The sequence below is a fragment of the Abrus precatorius genome, unplaced genomic scaffold (genome assembly GCF_003935025.1).
Source record: "Abrus precatorius isolate BTA unplaced genomic scaffold, Abrus_2018 Scaffold2, whole genome shotgun sequence".
Classification (NCBI taxonomy): domain Eukaryota; kingdom Viridiplantae; phylum Streptophyta; class Magnoliopsida; order Fabales; family Fabaceae; genus Abrus; species Abrus precatorius.
In genome coordinates this window covers 15256436-15263702 of record NW_020874362.1, presented here as the reverse complement: position 1 = coordinate 15263702, position 7267 = coordinate 15256436, and the positions used below count along the sequence as shown (strand labels likewise).

Below are 7267 nucleotides of genomic sequence, written 5' to 3'. Positions count from 1 at the left end.
TGTAAATACACATCTCATAACTTCACAATCTCCTCAAAATTCCATACTTCTTAGATTCAATTCTATTCAAATATTTTCACAACAATACATATTATTCATATCATATACTTTTCATACACACTATTCATCATTTAACTCATTTTCACATATATTCAACTTTCAATCAAATTCAACAACCACATCATCATACGATTCGTACATATAGTTTAACTATCAATTAAACAATTTTTCCAGAGATCGAATATCTCTGGACTTAATCCCAATCTTGTACTACAATTACTTATATTTCATTATATCTCAAAATAATCAGTTATCATTCATTAAACCTCCTAAATTCAGAGAAATATACATCATCAACCTATCATAATATTTAAAAATTTCATCTTTATATATATATATATATATATATATATATATATATATATAATTTCACAATAGAAATAAACATTACTGGAGTTTCAAGAGTATAAATATTTTTATGTTCTAATGATAAAACTGAACTCTCCTTACCTCAGTATGAAGATCTAGAAGGAGTCTAATGAAGAGAACCGTTTAGAACGGAAGTTCTTCCTATACAACACAAGATAACCTTTAAAAATAGAATTTGAGTAGAAACGATCGGTAAATCAAGATATAGACTCAAGAAAACTTACTTAGAGCTACTTAGATCGAATACCCAAACTTGGATGCAGCTAACAATTATAGTTTAGAGAGGATTTTTAGAAGAAAAAAGGAGTGAGAACTCAGAGAGAACAAGAGAAGCTGAGACAGAGATTGAGAGAAATGAAAATTTTATGTTTGAGATTCCTTAAATAACCTTGATCTCACGCGCTTTCACTTAAGTGAGAGATTCTTGCTTAAGCGACGAGTACCTCGCCTGGGCGAGACACATCTCGCTTGAGCGAGTTAGGTGTTTAGAGAGGTCCAGATTTCTGATCAATTGGATTTTTATAACTTTATTTCCTCTCATTCCTAGCTCATTAATCCTCTTTTGTGCCTAATTGATTTGAATTGGATCATTTTATGATGTTTGAATTTTATTTAATTTTTCCAGTATTTGGCAAATTTTGATACTATTTTGGTTTCTGGACCACATCTTGAGTTGTAGAAATCATTTCATTATGATTCTTGATTTGTAGGAAAGCTAAGAGAAAGGCGCACAATTCTTATGAAAGGTCAGAACCCAATTCTGATGATAAGAAGCTGAAACTCGGCCTGGAAGAAGCCAGAGTGCTGCATTCGCAGTTTCTGACCTTGGTGTAGTATTTAGGCCATATCTCAGTCCACAGATATCCGTTTAAGCCCATTCTAGTTGCGTTTTGAAGCTAACATCTAGGACTACGATTTCTCTTCATATCAGAAATCAAAACGGACAGATCTTAATTGCCAAAAATTCCACTAAAGATCTTTGTGGATTCATCATGGATATTGAGTAGCAATTACAAGCATAACTTTCCCTCCAGAATTTGAATTTAAAAAAATAAGGATTCCAAAGACAGCTATTGAGTAGAGGATTAATGTAATTGAATAATTATTAATTGGGTTTTACGTTTTGACCCTTAGGAGCCTGTATTTAAATTAGGGCAGCAGATTACAACGAGGGACATTAAGTTAGGTAGTAAGTTGTTTTTCTTTAGGAAAATACAAGTTTTAGGATTTTTGTCTCTTCTTCTTTTGCCTCTTCTCTTCTCTCACATTTTTACCTTTCGTTTTCCTCCATTAATGGAGGCTTAGACTTCCATCTAATCCAAGGATTGAAAAAAGGATGCGACATTCTTGAGGATTGATGGTGAATCCATATTTTGACTGATATTTTAGCATAATTCTAACATAAATGATAAGAAAAATATATAAAGAAAGCAGAAAAACTTAGAAAAAGAGAAGGAATTGAATTTTGTTTACATATGTAGTTATTTTAGCAATTGTGAAATTTTTGCTTAGGAATTAAGTTTTTAATCTTATTTTTGTAGGAATAAATTGAGCAAGGATCATATTCATGGAAGTTTGATGACAAGGAAGAGGAAAGAAGCAAGTCTGGACTCCAAAAACTCAAGAATAAGAAATTGCAAACGGGGCGTGATCACTATTGTCAGTGAAAGTGATCACTTCAGAGCTCAAAGAAGAAGTGAAGCCTGGGCGTAACCACTATTGTCATCAAAAGTGATCGTTCCAAAGAGTCTTCAACTTGGCGAGCTGCGCGTAGTCACTTTTATCAGAAAAAGTGACAACGCGCAACTACCTTGGCTCTGCGTTGTCACTTTTATCATCAAGAGTGATAGTTCCAGAGAGCTCTCAATATCAGGAAAATGCGCGTGGCCACTATTTCTGGGAAAAGTGCATCCAAAAACTCTCTGCGTAACTACTATTTCTCATAAAAGTGATAACGTGAAGATCTGGGAAATTTTATAAATACCAGAAGCGATCCGGAAAAAAGGGATTCTGTTCATTTTCAGTTTTTTTAGTTAGTTTCTGGTTAGAGGAAGTGAGAGAGAGGAGTGGGGATTCAGATCTTGGAGCTTCACAAAGAGGAATTGGAGTGGAGCAAGCTTCCATGGCGTTTCTGAGTTTCTTCTTTTCTTCTTCTCTTTCTTTTTCTTCTTCTGCTGCCATGGCTGTGTAATTCGTTCATAGTTAGGGATTGTAGATCTGAAATGAACATGTTGAATTGATTTGGATCTGGATTTTAAGCTTTGGAATAGATTGAGTGATTGATTCTGAACTTCACGTGTGAATTGAATGGAAATTTGATTAACTAAATTCAGAGGAACCTTTGTCAATGGAAATTGAATTTGTTCTTCAGATCTGAACCAATCACCGAGATTTTAGTTTTCTTAGGGATAAGGAACTTTGATCTTGCAATCTTTTGGTTTCTTACACTTAAAGCAACATTGAATTGAATTAGATCTAAGGAATTAGAATGGTTTAATTGAATGTTAGGTTCATTGAGTTAAGGAATTAACCTCTGAATAGTATAATGTGAAACTGATTGTCATTCTTTCCAAATGCTTGTTAATTCAGAACTTTATTGATTAAACATTGGAGTTTTGGTGAAGCAATTCCCTAGCTATGGTTTCTCCTTCTGTTATCACATAATTGTGTGTTCATTGTTTTGTTTTCTGCAAGTTCATTTTACTTTTAATTGTTCCAGTTTGCTGTTATTTGATGTTACCACTCTCCTTACAATTTCAAAAAAGCTTAAATGGTTATAATTCTATGAAGTGATACTTGAATCTAAATTCCCTGTGGAGACGATATTTGGATCTTAAATTTACTCATCACTTGCTGCAATCCTAGTGCACTTGCTAGTGTAGATTGCTAACAACAAGTTTTTGGCGCCGTTGCCGGGGAATTTTGCATTTCAATATCATTAGTAGTAGAAAAGTAACTAGATTGAGCAATTAATTTGTTGCTTTGCTTTCAAATTGCTTTCTGCATAATTTTACTGCACCTTGTGTAATATTCTGCATAATAATTCCGTCTGCTGCATAAAAATTTTACATCTTTGTTATCTGCATAAATTCAGTTTTCATTGTTCTTCATAGTTGTAATTGTCATTCTGCATATTTGTACATGATTTTACAATTCTGCAACTGCTAGATTTAAGTTTCTATATGCTTTTACTGATAGATTTTGCATGAATTCTGTTGTACATTTCTGAATATCAATTGTGGTCTAATTTTGCTTCAACTGATTTGTATATGCGTGGTAAAAACAAGAATAAATCAATTCTGGTCTTTGATCCTAACATAGACATAACTTTGAGAAGATTGAGAAAAGAGTCTAGAGCAGAAAAAGCCATAGGGAGTGATAGTGAGTTAGAAGTTGTCCCTTCTCCAGAATCTCAGAGTAATCCTAGAGTGAAAAGAACATCTACACCCTTAAGACAACCAAATCCAGCAATAGAAATGGCAGAACAGAACAAATTTAGAACATTAGGGGACTATGCTATTCCTAACATGCAAGGTTTTAACTCTTCTATAATTAGGCCAACTATTCAAGCCAACCATTTTGAGATTAAACCTGCCCTACTACATTTAGTCCAACAGGATCAGTTTGCTGGAGGAAATTCTGATGATCCTAACCTGCATATTTTAAATTTTCTGCAGCTATGTGACACCATAAGAATGAATGGAGTTAGTGAAGAAGCTATCAGATTAAGACTATTTCCTTTTTCCTTGAGAGATAGAGCAAAATGTTGGTTACAAGCTCAACCACAAGGAAGCATCACAACCTGGACAGAACTTGTGAATAAGTTTTTAACTAAGTACTTCCCTCCATCCAAAGCTGCTAAGTTGAGAGGAGAAATTACATCCTTTGTGCAGCAAGAAGGAGAATCATTGTATGAAGCATGGGAAAGATACAAAGAACTGCTTAGAAGGTGTCCACATCATTGTATTCCAGATTGGATGCAATTAGAGACTTTTTATAATGGGATGAATGCAGTAACAAGAACAATGGTTGATGCTGCTGCTGGAGGTTCATTAAATACAAAGTCCTTGGAAGAAGCTCAAAGGATTATTGACATGATGGCATCTTCAATGTATCAGAATTCAAACTCAAGGAACCAAGGAAGAAACTCTGGTCATGAAGCTAAAGTTCTAGAAACTTTTCTTGCACAAAATCAGCTACAAAATCAATTATTTTCAGAACAATTAGCTGCCTTAACACAACAAATCAACAATCTGCAAACAGGGAGTATGCCTACCAGTCAGCTAAGTTGTGACTTTTGTGGAGGAAACCATGCAAATGGTGCATGTGAGGCATCCACAAGTGAACCACAAGAGCTAGTGAATTATATGAATAATTTTTAGAGACCACAGCCATCATATCCCCCTGGATTTCAATTTTCGAATAATAGAACTCAGCAGTATTCTAATTGGAATAATCAATATTCTGCTGCAAAGAATTCTAATTCAAATTTGCCTTTTTCTAATGCAGGTCCAGCAACACAACAGCCTTATTTTCAGAGAAATTCGTCCACTCAACCTCAAGGAAATCAGAAATTTTCCAAGCCTATGAATGAGAGGTTGACTGAGATGGAAGAAACTATGCTACAATTCATGAAGGTGACTCAAACAAGCTTCAAAAACCAAGAAGCTTCCATGAAGAAACTAGAGACACAGATTGGACAATTAGCTGAACAATTATCCAGCAGGGATGAAGGAAGATTTCCAAGCAATACAGTAATCAATCCTAAAGAGCAATGTCAAGCCATAACTACAAGGAGTGGAGCAATGTAGCAGAAAGAAACATTGAACAAGATCTGCAACAAGGAAATTTTAAGCTATTAAAGAAAGACCATTCAGAAGAAAAAGAAAAAGTTCCCATGAATTCTGAAAGGAAAACCAAAAAGCAACTCTTTGAGGAAGCTTGTAAGCCAATAGATCCAGAAAAATACAAGAGGCTGCCCTATCCTCAAAGAGTTCAGAATCCTAAACAAGAGGAACAATTTGAAAGGTTTATGAATGTCTTTAAGAAATTACAAATCAACATTCCTTTTGCAGAAGCTTTGGAGAAAATGCCCTCATATGCAAAGTTCATGAAAGAACTACTTTCCAGAAAAAGAAAGCTAGAACATGACAAAACAGTACCTTTGACAGAGGAGTGCAGTGCCATTCTCAAGAGAAAACTTCCTCAAAAGATGAAAGATCCTGGATCATTTAGCATTCCTTGTGAAATAGGAAACTGCACTGTGGGAAGAGCATTGTGTGACTTGGGAGCAAGCATAAATCTGATGCCATTGACTGTTCTGCAGAAACTTGGCATAGAGGAAGTGAAGCCCACCAACATTACACTGTAGCTAGCTGATAGATCATACACTTATCCATATGGAGTTTTTGAAGATTTATTAGTTAAAGTTGACAAGTTCATTTTTCCTGCAGATTTTGTAATTCTGGACATGGAGGTGGATTCTAACATTCCTTTGATCCTAGGGAGACCATTTCTTGCAACAGGGAGAGCTTTAATAGATGTGCAGAAAGGTGAAATTATGCTTAGAGTTCAAGATGAGAAGGTAGTGTTTAATGTGTTTGAAGCTTTAAAATATCCAATTGAAGATAGCACATGTATGAAGGTAGATATACTGGATGCTTTCATTACACAACACCATATTAATGAAATTGATGAACTTGCTGTGTTAGAAGAAATAATATCTGCAGGGAGCAACAAATCTGAACTTCTGCATGAAGAATACATTAAGGAAGTGCAGCAGCAACTAGAAGCTCTGCCAATTCAAAAATCTGCAGAAAATTCAGTGAAGGAGAAGCTAGAAAAGGATGATAAAGAATAGGAAAAGCAAAGGCTAGAACTGAAACAACTCCCTTCACACCTGCGGTATGCATTTCTGGATGAGAAACATGAAAATCCAGTCATCATCAATAACGAACTTAAGGAGGAAAAAGAGGAAAAATTGTTCAGAATTTTGAGAGAACACAAATCTGCAATTGGATGGAGTATTGCAGATCTGAAAGGTATAAATCCTTCATTTTGTAAGCACAGAATTTTATTTGAAGAGAATTTTAAGCCTGTTGTGCAGCCACAAAGGAGGTTAAACCCAGCCATGAAAGAGGTAGTTAAAAAAGAGGTCATAAAGATGTTAGATGCAGGAATAATATACCCAATTTCTGACAGCAATTGGGTAAGTCCAGTCCAAGTTGTTCCAAAGAAAGGTGGTATGACAGTTGTACCTAATGAAAAGAATGAACTTGTCCCTACTAGGACTGTGACTGGATGGAGAATGTGCATAGACTATAGGAAATTAAATGATGCAACCAGAAAAGATCATTTCCCACTACCATTTGCAGATCAAATGTTAGAAAGACTTGCTGGACATTCATTTTATTGTTTTCTTGATGGGTATTCAGGATATAATCAAATAGCTGTAGATCCTTTAGATTAAGAGAAAACTGCATTTACATGTCCATTTGGAGTCTTTGCATATAGGAGAATGCCATTTGGTTTGTGTAATGCCCCTGCCACTTTCCAAAGATGCATGCTTTCTATTTTTTCTAATTTGGTAGAAAACATCATAGAAGTGTTCATGGATGATTTCTCTGTTTTTGGTGATTCTTTTGATGATTGTTTAGCTAATCTATCCACTGTTTTGCAGAGATGTTAAGACACTAATCTTGTGTTAAATTGGGAAAAGTGCCATTTCATGGTACAAGAAGGCATTGTCCTTGGTCACAAAATTTCAGAGAAAGGAATGGAGGTGGACCAAGCTAAAATAGAAGTCATTAGTAAATTGCCTCCACCTGTCAATGTTAAG

At 35.0% G+C, this 7267-nt stretch overlaps 1 non-coding gene across 1 annotated transcript; it reads right to left on the bottom strand.

The window, feature by feature from the left end:
• Positions 1 to 4289: 4289 nt before the first annotated feature.
• LOC113860318 lies at positions 4290 to 4396 on the bottom strand. The gene has a single exon (XR_003503771.1). It is a non-coding gene; the product is annotated as a small nucleolar RNA R71 (small nucleolar RNA).
• Between the last annotated feature and the right edge of the window lie 2871 nt (positions 4397 to 7267).